Consider the following 12726-nt stretch of genomic DNA (forward strand, 5'->3'; position numbering starts at 1 on the left):
GCAAATAAAAACAGAAGATCTCTTTGCAATGCTTACGGACAATTTGGCTGGTTCCTTGCGCCTAAGGATGTTTTTTTCCTGACCAGCAGGGGGCTCAGCATAGTCAATGACAGTGGGGTCTTGGGCCGGGCAGGTGGTGTATATTGTAATCTGGTTTATTGGTCTTTGTTTTGATAAATCATGACAAGGAGCCTTGGAAATGTTAAGAAGCAAAGGCTCCGGCAGGAGGTGATTATGACAGTGCTGCGAGCATTGCTGCTGCGTACTCTGTAGATGGAGCAGCAGCCTGCGCACCGTAGATCACTGCTTTCTAATATCAGCCAGAATAAATTGTCCCTTTAAGGATATATGTATAAATCAGAGCTGACAGTCCTACAAAAGAACCTGATGTAGTGAGCGCGCTCCACAAACTCACGCTGATCCGTTCCCCTGTAGCCTGTAAAGTAAAATTAAGTGTAAGCCCGAGACACATTCCTCTTCCCGATCCGGCTCCCGCACTCCTTACATTTTTTGCCTTCATTGCAGAAGATGCTACATAATTATCTTGATTGGTGGCCAAAGAAGTTGTAATTGGTTCCAGGGGGGATATGGAGCTGCAATGAGACGCAGTGTGACAAACCGCGTCATTTACATAGAGGGGAGAGCGCCTTTCCATCTGCAGTGGTTAACACTGCACATCCCGGGTAGGTCTACGTGAAGGGGGATTCAACTTTAAATGAGATCTTAGAGATGAAGTCTGTATTATACTTGGTGTTATTTAGTAAGAAAAAAATGGCCGCCTCAATTCACACAGTAGGGTAGGTCTACGTGAAGGGGGATTAGCCTTAACTAATACAGATCACAGACCAAAACCTCTAAACTAATACAGACCCTAGACCAGACCCTCTAAACTAATACAGATCTGAGACCTGACCTTCTAAGCTAATACAGACCACAGACCCGACCCCCTAAACTAATATAGACCCCAGACCAGACCCCCTAAACTAATACAGACCCTAGACCAGACCTTCTAAACTAATAAAACGCCCAGACCAGACCCTCTAAACTAATACAGATCTGAGACCTGACCTTCTAAGCTAATACAGACCACAGAGCAGACCCCCTAAACTAATACAGACCCCAGACCAGACCCCCTAAACTAATACAGACCCCAGACCAGACCCCCTAAACTAATACAGATCCAAGACCAGACCTTCTAGACTAATACAGACAACAGACCAGACCCTCTAAACTAAAACAGACCCCAGACCAGACCCCCTAAACTAATACAGATCAGAGACCAGACCTTCTAAACTAATACAGACCCCAGACCAGACCCAATAAACTAATACAGATCCAAGACCAGACCTTCTAGACTAATACAGACAACAGACCAGACCCCCTAAACTAAAACAGACCCCAGACCAGACCCCCTAAACTAATACAGATCAGAGACCAGACCCTCTAAACTACTACAGACAACAGACTAGACACCCTAAACTAATACAGACCCCAGACCAGACCCAATAAACTAATACAGATCCAAGACCAGACCTTCTAGACTAATACAGACAACAGACCAGACCCTCTAAACTAAAACAGACCCCAGACCAGACCCCCTAAACTAATACAGATCAGAGACCAGACCCTCTAAACTACTACAGACAACAGACTAGACACCCTAAACTAATACAGACCCCAGACCAGACTCCCTAAACTAATACAGACACCAGACCAAACACACAAAACTAATACAGACCACAGACCAGACCCCATAAACTAATACAGACCCCAGACCAGACCTTCTAGACTAATACAGACCCCAGACCAGACCCCCTAAACTAATACAGACCCCAGACCAGAACCCCTAAACTAACACAAATCAGAGACCAGACCCCCTAAACTAATACAGACAACAGACCAGACCCCTAAACTAATACATAAAACACACCAGACCCTCTAAACTAACACAGAGGCAAGACCAGACCCTGGGGTTCAGTTAAAGGGATAATAAGAAGAGGGTTTGGGGGTTTCTAAAATATTATGTTATATAATGCAACTTCAAAATATAAAAAAAAAAAAAATTGTGAGATGCTTTAATATGACATTTGCTAGAACATCTCCAGAACATTCGGTAATCCATAAAATGTCAGGTCCGCTAGCTAAGGAGTCTGAAGGGGCGTTTGCCCCGGGGTCTGGTGGTGCCTTTGGCCGGAGCATGGTACTTAGATGCAGGGAAATGGATCTTTGCCCCGGAAATCCCAGCTCCGGCTCCTGGCCCCTCATATGCCAGATTGGAGGAATTTCACTGCACAAATCTTGGAGTTATAAACTTCAAGCCCTTTTCTCAGAGGCTCATAATCTTTTCTGTCATGTTCCTCCCCTGAGAAATCTAAGAACACAGAAGTTTTATTTTTTTCTTGCTCTGTTAAGATCTGGAGACTCCGGATATTTTAATAGTCCTGATCAGTTCAGATTAGACCCAGAGCAATGACGACTCATCCATATGGAGGAGGACTATGGAGTCATGAGACGCTCTGTCAAACAATGGGGCTGAAGATCTGCACATCAGAAGACGGCCCCGGCCAAAAAACCTTCTAATTGTCATCTTCAATGGATACATTCCACCATCTGGAGACCTCGTGGGGAAAGGAGGAGACGCTCAGGAGAATTTGGGGTAACAATTAGCGAAATGTATGAAGTAGGATAGCAGAAGCTAGGCTCAGCTTCAGATTTGCCTCCAAGACCATTGGCTTGATCCATGATTCAATTTTTTTAGGTCAACCTTCCCCTGTCCTTATCCCTTAGGCCTCTTTCACACGAACGTGTGCGCTCCGTGGTCGTATTGCGGACCCGCAATACACGGGCGCCATTCCGTGGGCATTCTGCATCACGGATGCGGACCCATTCACTTGAATGGGTCCGCAAATACGGAGATGCGGAATGGTGCGGAACGGAAGCACGGAACAGAACCCTACGAAAGCACTACGGAGTGCTTCCATGGGGTTTCGACCCGTACTTCCGTTCCGCAAAAAGATAGAACATGTTCTATATTTTTGCGGAACGGGCTGATCGCGGACCCATTAAAGTAAATGGGTCCGCGATCCGCTGCGGCTGCCCCACGGTGGGTGTTTGTGCATTGTGGCCCGCATTCTGCCGCAATGCACGAACACCCACCGTGGGGCAGCCGCAGCGGATCGCGGACCCATTGCGGAATGCCCACGGAATGGTGTTCGTGTGCAAGAGGCCTTAGACTGTAAGCTCCTGTGCTCAGGATTCTTTCTCCTACTGTTTCTAATTAGACGATTTAACCCCTAAGCCTTTATGTTATGTATTATGTCCTGCTTGGGCACCTTGACCTACTATTTTTATATTATATCAAGGTGATCCTATGGGTGCTGCCACTGTGCCCACGGACCACAGCCATGTATCTACCAGGTAGGTAGATATAGTAGGTTTGCTAACTTATTTTTATTTTTTTAATTTTTTTAATGTAGCCAAAAATGAAAGCCTAGTCATCTCCCCAGCCTGCCCATTGGAAAGCAAGAGGTCCTCACCCTAGCTGGTCAACTTCATCGTCTCACCAAGACCATTTCTGTCCATATGCCCTATTAGGACACATAGATGCCATAAGGCCTCTTTCACACGGGCGAGATTTCCGCGCGGGTGCAATGCGTGAGGTGAACGCATTGCACCCGCACTGAATCCAGACCCATTTATTTCTATGGGTCTGTGCACATGAGCGGTGATTTTTTCACGCATCATTTGTGCGTTGCGTGAAAATCGCAGTAAGCAAAATTTTGTGCGTTTTTTCACGCAACGCAGGCCCCATAGAAGTGAATGGGGCCGCATGAAAATAGCAAGCATCCGCAAGCAAGTGCGGATGCGGTGCGATTTTCACGCACGGTTGCTAGGAGACGATCGGGATGGAGACCCGATCATTATTATTTTCCCTTATAACATGGTTATAAGGGAAAATAATAGCATTCTTAATACAGAATGCTTAGTACAATAGCACTGGAGGGGTTAAAAAAAAAATTAAAAAAATTTAACTCACCTTAATCCACTTGTTCGCGCAGCCAGCATCTCTTTTGTCTTCATCTTTGCTGTGCAGTAGGAAAAGGACCTGTGGTGATGTCACAACGCTCATCACATGGCCCGTCACATGATCCATCACCACGGTGATAGATCATGTGATGGACCATGTGATCAGCGCAGTGATGTCATAGAAGATCCTTTACCCAGATCGTGAAGAAAGAAGAAAGAAGAAAAGCTGTGCTGCACTAACAAGTGGATTAAGGTGAGTTAAATATTTTTTTATTTTTTTTAACCCCTCCAGCGCTATTGTACTAAGCATTCTGTATTAAGAATGCTATTATTTTCCCTTATAACCATGTTATAAGGGAAAATAATACAATCTACACAACACCGATCCCAAACCTGAACTTCTGTGAAGAAGTCCGGGTTTGGGAACCAAACATGTGCGATTTTTCTCACGCACAAGCAAAACGCATTTAAATGTTTTGCACTTGCGCAGAAAAATCACACATTTTCCCGCGACGCACCCGCATCTTATCCGGCCCCAAAACATGACGCCCGTGTGAAAGAGGCCTTAGGACACATAGATGCCTTAGGCCTCTTTCACACGGGCGAGATTTCCGTGCGGGTGCAATGCGTGAGGTGAATGCATTGCACCCGCACTGAATCCGGACCCATTCATTTCTATAGGTCTGTGCACATGAGCGGTGATTTTCACGCATCACTTGTGCGTTGCGTGAAAATCGCAGCTTGCTCTATATTCTGCGTTTTTCACGCAACGCAGGCCCCATAGAAGTGAATGGGGCCGCGTGAAAATCGCAAGCATCTGCAAGCAAGTGCGGATGCGGTGCGATTTTCACGCACGGTTGCTAGGAGACGATCGGGATGGAGACCCGATCATTATTATTTTCCCTTATAACATGGTTATAAGGGAAAATAATAGCATTCTGAATACAGAATGCATAGTAAACTAGGGCTGGAGGGGTTAAAAATAATAAAAAATTATTTAACTCACCTTAGTCCAGTTGTTTGCGCAGTTCGGCTTCTATTCTTTCCTCTGAGGCCTCCTGCACACGGCCGTTTTTTTTTCCCCGTTTACTGGCCGTTTTTTGCGTTCCGTATACGGTCCGTATACGGAACCATTCATTTCAATGGTCCTGCAAAAAAAACGGAATGTACTTCGTATGCATTCCGTTTCCATATTTCCGTTCCGTTTTAACATAGAACATGTCCTATTATTGCCTGCAAATCACGGTCCGTGGCTCCATTCAAGTCAATGGGTCCGCAAAAAAAACGGAACACATACGGAAATGCATCCGTATGTCTTCCGTTTCCGTTCCGTTTTTTGCTGAACCATCTATTGAAAATATTATGCCCAGCCCAATTTTATCTATGTAATTACTGTATACTGTATATGCCATACGGAAAAACAGAAAGGAAAAACGGAACAGAAACGGAAAGACAACGGAAACAAAAAACAGAACAACGGATCCGTGAAAAACGGACCGCAAAACACTGAAAAAGCCATACGGTCGTGTGCAATAGGCCTTAGAAAAAAATGTGGGGGATTCAATCAGCACAACCCTGTATGTAGGTGCACATCGCTATGGCGAAATACATATACAAAGAAAAAGACACAAATGCAATAGCACTCTGCAACCAGCACTCTGCCCTGCCTCCATGCTGTATGTTGAATGAGGCATTGGTGTACATTTTGGCCAAAGCGTAATAAGCCACTCACCGCGTCAAGGTCGCCTCTATGAGTGGTCCCTAACACTAGTTCCTACCTGTTTATGGGCCATGACAGCCACACAAAGTCCAGGGAGCACAGGTGCAGCATGCACGCCAAGCACACTCTGCTTTTAACCCCGTCCGGTGCCATTACAGCTTTCATCGGATCCAGGGATGCAAGTACCAACATGCATGCTGAGCCCACTATATACTTCTCCTGGAGCCAAATGGCTACTGGTAGGTTCTATATAAGCAGACTCAGTTTTATACTGACTTTAAAACCAGCCTCCAGGACAGATTGACTGGTCAGGTGTGCATGACTGCATGGGGATCTATGAGGAAAAGGACCTGTGGTGATGTCACTGCGCTCATCGCGTGGTCTGTCACATGATCCATCACCATGGTGATGGATCATGTGATGGACCATGTGATGAGCACAATGATGTCATCAAAGGTCCTTTACCCAGGTCCTGAAGAAAGAAAAAAGAAGAGAAGAAGCCGGGCTGCGCGAACAAGTGGATTAAGGTGAGTTAAAATAAAAAATTCTAACCCCTCCAGTGCTATTGTACTAAGCATTCTGTATTCAGAATGCTATTATTTTCCCTAATAACCATGTTATAAGGGAAAATAATACAATCTACAGAACACCGATCCCAAACCTGAACTTCAGTGAAGAAGTTCGGGTCTGGGTACCACATTCAGTTTGTTATCACGCGTGTGCAAAATGCATTGGGTTTGCCGCAATGCACCCAGGACGCATCCTGAGCCAAAACGTGATGCCCGTGTGAAAGAGGGCTAAAGGTGTGTGGGGAACACCCATAGGACCCCCCTCTATGTTCCAGAGTAGATCCGACTCCCAGTATGACCATGCATTACCTAGATGACCACCACATAGCCGGCATGTAAGGCCTCTTTCACACGACCGTTTTTTTTTTTTTATCCGTTTACGGGCAGTTTTTTGCGTCCTGTATACGGTCCGTATACGGAATCATTCATTTCAATGGTTCCGCACAAAAAACTGAATGTACTCCATATGCATTCCGTTTCCGTATTTCCGTTTTTCCGTTCCGTTGAAAGATAGCACATGTCCTATTATTGACCACAAATCACGTTCTGTGGCTCCATTCAAGTCAATGGGTCCGCAAAAAAAACGGAACACATACGGAAATGCATCCGTATGTCTTCCGTATCCATTCCATTTTTGCGGAACCATCGATTTTTATGTAATTTTTTAATGTAATTACTGTATACTGTATATGCCATACGGAAAAACGGAACAGAAACGGAAACACAACAGAAACAAAATAACGGAACAACAGATCCGTGAAAAACGGACCGCAAAACACTGAAAAAGCCATACGGTCGTGTGAAAGAGGCCTAATGCTACATGTCCTATGCAGGCTGATCGCTGCAGGTCTAACGTCTTAGGGTCCATTCAAACGTCCGCAATTTCGTTCCGCATTTTGCGGAACAGAAATGCGGACCCATTCATTTCTATGGGGCAGCATGATGTGCTGCCCGGATACGGAATTGTGGACCCCCACTTCCGGGTCCGCAATTCTGTTCCCGAAAAAAATAGAACATGTCCTATTCTTGTCCGCAATTGCGGACAAGAATAGGCATATTCTATTAGTGCCGGCAATGAGCTGTCCGCAAAATGCGGAACGCACATCACCGATGTCCGTGTTTTGCGGAACCGTGGATCCGCAAAATATACACAGACTTGTGAGTGGACCTTTAGGGTCCATTCACGCATCCGTGTGTGTTTTGCAGATCCGTGGATCCGAAAAACACAGACAGCCGCAATGTGCGTTCCGCATTTTGCGGACAGCACATTGCCGGCACTAATAGAATATGCCGATTCTTGTCCGCAATTGCTATTGCTATTTTTTTCGGGAACGAAATTGTGGACCCAGAAATGCGAGTCTGCAATTCCGTATCCGTATAAATGAATGGGTCCGCAATTCCGTTCCGCAAAATGCGGAACGAAATTGCGGACGTGTAAATGGACCCTTACTGTTAGGCTACATGCACACGACCGTATGTGTTTTGCGGTCCGCAAAAAAAACTGATGACATTCCATATGGCATCCTTTTTTTTTTGCAGATCCGTTTTTTTTGCGGATCCATTGTAATAATGCCTATCCTTGTCCGCAAACTAGAACAAAATAGGACATGCACGGAACGGACATACTGATGCGGACAGCACACGGTGTGCTGTCTGCGTTTTTTGCTGACCCGTTGAAATGAATGGGTCCACATCCTATCCGCAAAAAAAAACGGAACGGACACGGAAACAAACAACGTTCGTGTGCATATAGCCTTAGGCCTCGTGCACACGACCGTTCCATTTTTTGCGGTCTGCAAAAAACGGAAGCCGCCCGTGTGCCTTCCGCAATTTACGGAACGGGCGGCTCGTTGTAGAAATGCCTATTCTTGTCCACAAAATGGACAAGAATAGGACATGCTATATTATTTTTTTGCGGGGCCACGGAACGGAGCAACGGATGCAGACACCACACGGAGTGCTGTCCTCATCTTTTGCGGCCCCATTGAAGTGAATAGGTCCGCACCCTGGCCGCAAAAACTGCGGCTCGGATGCGGACCAGAACAACGGTCGTGTGCATGAGGCCTTATTGTCAGGGTATAGAGAAGCCGGGCCCACCACAATCAGCAGCTTTTTGGAAAAAATGTTCAAGAAATAACTCCTTTTAAAGACATAAATGGGTTTCACCTCAGATCTTTCCTTCACCCACTATAATTAATTGCGTGCTCACTCATTTTACCTGCATCTCAGAAACATGTCCAGTATCTGTCCTTGACCCATCTCCGGAATCTGCCCCGATCCATCTCTGGAATCTGCCCCTGATCTATGTCCAGAATCTGCCCCTGATCCATCTCCAGAATCTGACCCTGATCCACCTCCAGAATCTGCCCCTGATCCACCTCCGGAATCTGCCCCTGATCCATCTCCGGAATCTGCCCCTGATCCATCTCCGGAATCTGACCCTGATCCATCTCTGGAATCTGACCCTGATCCATCTCTGGAATCTGACCCTGATCCATCTCCGGAATCTGCCCATGATCCATCTCTGGAATCTGCCCATGATCAATCTCCGGAATCTGCCCATGATCCATCTCCGGAATCTGCCCCTAATCTATCTCTGGAATCTACCCCTCATCCATCTCTGGAATCTGCCCCTGATCCATCTTCGGAATCTTCCCCTGATCCATCTTCGGAATCTTCCCCTAATCCATCTTCCGAATCTGCCCCTGATCCATCTTCCGAATCTTCCCCTGATCCATCTTCGGAATCTGCCCCTGATCCATCTTCGGAATCTGCCCCTGATCCATCTTCGGAATCTGCCCCTGATCCATCTTCGGAATCTGCCCCTGATCCATCTCCGGAATCTGCCCCTCATCCATATTCGGAATCTGCCCATAATTAATCTCAGAATTCTGCCCTGATCCACCTCCTTAATCTGCTCCTGATCCATCTCCAGAATCTGCCCCTGATCCATCTCCAGAATCTGCCCCTGATCCATGCTCTTCCTGATTCCTGCAACTCATTCATATTCCTCTTCCATTCACTAAACTCTCCCCTCTCCAATCTTCTCTGCACACAGCAGCCAGGCTGATCTATCTGTCCAACCGCAACACTGATGCCTCCACCCTGTACCAGCCACTGCACCGTTGCCTCGGCTCCACCCTGTACCAGTCACTGCACTGCTGCTTCCACCTTGTACCAGTCACTGCACCGTTGCCTCCACCCTGTACCAGTCACTGCACCGTTGCCTCCACCCTGTACCAGCCACTGCATGGATGCCTCCACCCTGTACCAGCCACTGCACCGTTGCCTCCACCCTGTACCAGTCACTGCACCATTGCCTCCACCTTGTACCAGCCACTGCACGGATGCCTCTACCCTGTACCAGTCACTGCACCATTGCCTCCACCTTTTACCAGCCACTGCACGGATGCCTCCGCCCTGTACCAGCCACTGCACCATTGCCTCCACCTTGTACCAGCCACCGCACCGTTGCCTCCACCCTGTACCAGTCACTGCACCGTTGCCTCCACCCTGTACCAGCCACTGCACTGTTGCCTCGGCTCCACCCGGTACCAGGTACTGCACTGATGCCTTCACCTTGTACCAGTCATTGCACCGTTGCCTCCACCCTGTACCAGCCACTGCACCATTGCCTCCACCTTGTACCAGCCACCGCACCGTTGCCTCCACCCTGTACCAGTCACTGCACCGTTGCCTCCACCCTGTACCAGTCACTGCACCGTTGCCTCCACCTTGTACCAGTCACTGCACCGTTGCCTCGACCCTGTACCAGTCATTGCACCGTTGCTCCACCTTGTACCAGTCACTGCACGGATGCCTCCACCCTGTACCAGTCACTGCACCGTTGTCTCCACCCTGTACCAGTCACTGCACGGATGGCTCCACCCCTGTACCAGTCACTGCACCGTTGTCTCCACCCTGTACCAGTCACTGCACGGATGGCTCCACCCCTGTACCAGTCACTGCACCGTTGCCTCCACCCTGTACCAGTCACTGCACGGATGGCTCCACCCCTGTACCAGTCACTGCACCGTTGTCTCCACCCTGTACCAGTCACTGCACGGATGCCTCCACCCCTGTACCAGTCACTGCACCGTTGTCTCCACCCTGTACCAGTCACTGCACGGATGGCTCCACCCCTGTACCAGTCACTGCACCGTTGCCTCCACCCTGTACCAGTCACTGCACGGATGGCTCCACCCTGTACCAGTCACTGCACCGTTGTCTCCACCTTGTACCAGTCACTGCACCGTTGCCTCCACCCTGTACCAGTCATTGCACCGTTGCTCCACCTTGTACCAGTCACTGCACCGTTGCCTCCACCTTGTACCAGTCACTGCACCGTTGCCTCCACCCTGTACCAGTCATTGCACCGTTGCTCCACCTTGTACCAGTCACTGCACGGATGCCTCCACCCTGTACCAGTCACTGCACCGTTGTCTCCACCCTGTACCAGTCACTGCACGGATGGCTCCACCCCTGTACCAGTCACTGCACCGTTGTCTCCACCCTGTACCAGTCACTGCACGGATGGCTCCACCCCTGTACCAGTCACTGCACCGTTGCCTCCACCCTGTACCAGTCACTGCACGGATGGCTCCACCCCTGTACCAGTCACTGCACCGTTGTCTCCACCCTGTACCAGTCACTGCACGGATGGCTCCACCCCTGTACCAGTCACTGCACCGTTGTCTCCACCCTGTACCAGTCACTGCACGGATGGCTCCACCCCTGTACCAGTCACTGCACCGTTGCCTCCACCCTGTACCAGTCACTGCACGGATGGCTCCACCCTGTACCAGTCACTGCACGGATGGCTCCACCCTATGCCTGTCCATATATCATATTTAGCACAGCAAGGCCCTTGGGGTCATCTATGGACTTTCAACATGCCCATTGTTTGCAAGGCACAATCCTGTGATCATCTGCTGCCGATAGACACATCTGTTGGCTTTAGGTAATGTGATGGAGAAGGAATCCAGAGAGGAGACCCCATTAATAACGCCCTGGATTAATGCTGATGGATACAATGTTTCTGTTTTCATCCACATCTGAGACATCTTGTATCACTGTGCTGGACGTCGCTTCTCCCTCTGTCAACATGTTTTACAGTGGAGGACATGAATACTTTATCAACCAGGTAAAAGTAGTCACTAAAATCCCTGGAGATCATTTATTTTTTACAATGAAGGACAGAGATTTTTAAAGGAACATTAAACCTGAAAACGCACGATACAAGTAAGGCCTCATGCACACGACCGTTGTTCTGCTGCTGCAGTGGATCCAGACCCATTCATCTTGAACGGGTCCGTGATCCGTCAGCACCGCAAAAAAATTGATTTTATTTTTTGTGGTGCGGAGGCACAGACAAAAACCCCACGGAAGCACTCCGTAGTCCTTCTGTGGGGTTCCGTGCCTCCGTTCCGCACCACACCTTCCAGATTGCAGTCCCCTTCAAGTGAAAAGGTCCGGTGAGCCCCCGGCCGCTGCCTGCATATTGCGGACCCGCTGTCTGCGAGATAATCTTGTCCACAGGATTGTCTGGATTTTCTGCAAACTCCCGTCTTGTGGAAATCCTGCAGAGAACACAAGGGTTAATCCACTGCTGATGTGTGCCATTTTGGACTGATGAACAGATAAGGGGCGGGGCTTAGTTAAAGGGGTTGACTATATGTGTCCCAACACAGACAGAGCAGAGAGGGGAGGCTCCTGCTGCAGCCAGACACTGAACAGCAAGAAGGAAGAGGAGGAACGTGGCCGGGAAATCTACAGAAGGTTTCTTTCTGTATTTCTCAATTTTTCATGAAAATGGGACATTTAGGATGAAAAAAAAAGACAGTAGAGTAAGGAAGCGACTGCTGAATTTATTTTTTTTAAAATGCATTTTCAGTGTTTACTTTTCCATAGTTTGACCTCGAGCGATTGAGATGTTTTCACTTTTCCAACCCCAAAAATAGTTTCTTGGCACTTCCTTTTCCCCGTGGCCCTCTGTCGTGGCATTGTTTTGGAAATTGGGAGTCACTTGGGGGTTCATGAACTTCGTCTAACAGCAGTTGCTTTGTTGGTGATTATAAATTTGTATTGATATTTGTTTCAATGACATACGATTCAGGATGGGGCGCCATTAACCACTTCCTGACATGCAACAACTTTGAAAGCCATTACTTTTAAATAAATAAGTAAATAATTTTTGCAACTTGTGACACATTTTTATTTTAGTATTTTTATTTTTTATAACCAAATGGGGGGTGGGGGATAGTCTGTTTTTCAAGTTTTTTATTTATTTATTTTTGTTAATTGCAGAACATGCTATATTTTTTATTATGTTCCCTTTTCATAATGATTGTTTTGGTATATGGGATGTATGGTTTATAGTGACCGGTGGGTGGGGCTAGAAGTCGTGGTTCA

The 12726-nt window shown here is 47.7% G+C and overlaps 1 long non-coding RNA gene across 1 annotated transcript; it reads right to left on the reverse strand.

Annotated features, from left to right (window-relative positions):
* Nucleotides 1–924: 924 nt before the first annotated feature.
* On the reverse strand, nucleotides 925–1595 carry LOC121005291. Its single transcript, XR_005779904.1, has 3 exons — nucleotides 1565–1595; nucleotides 1286–1347; nucleotides 925–1192 (listed from the first exon to the last, which is right to left on the reverse strand). It is a non-coding gene; the product is annotated as an uncharacterized LOC121005291 (long non-coding RNA).
* Nucleotides 1596–12726: the final 11131 nt, after the last annotated feature.

This window comes from Bufo bufo, chromosome 6, assembly GCF_905171765.1.
Source record: "Bufo bufo chromosome 6, aBufBuf1.1, whole genome shotgun sequence".
Classification (NCBI taxonomy): Eukaryota; Metazoa; Chordata; class Amphibia; order Anura; family Bufonidae; genus Bufo; species Bufo bufo.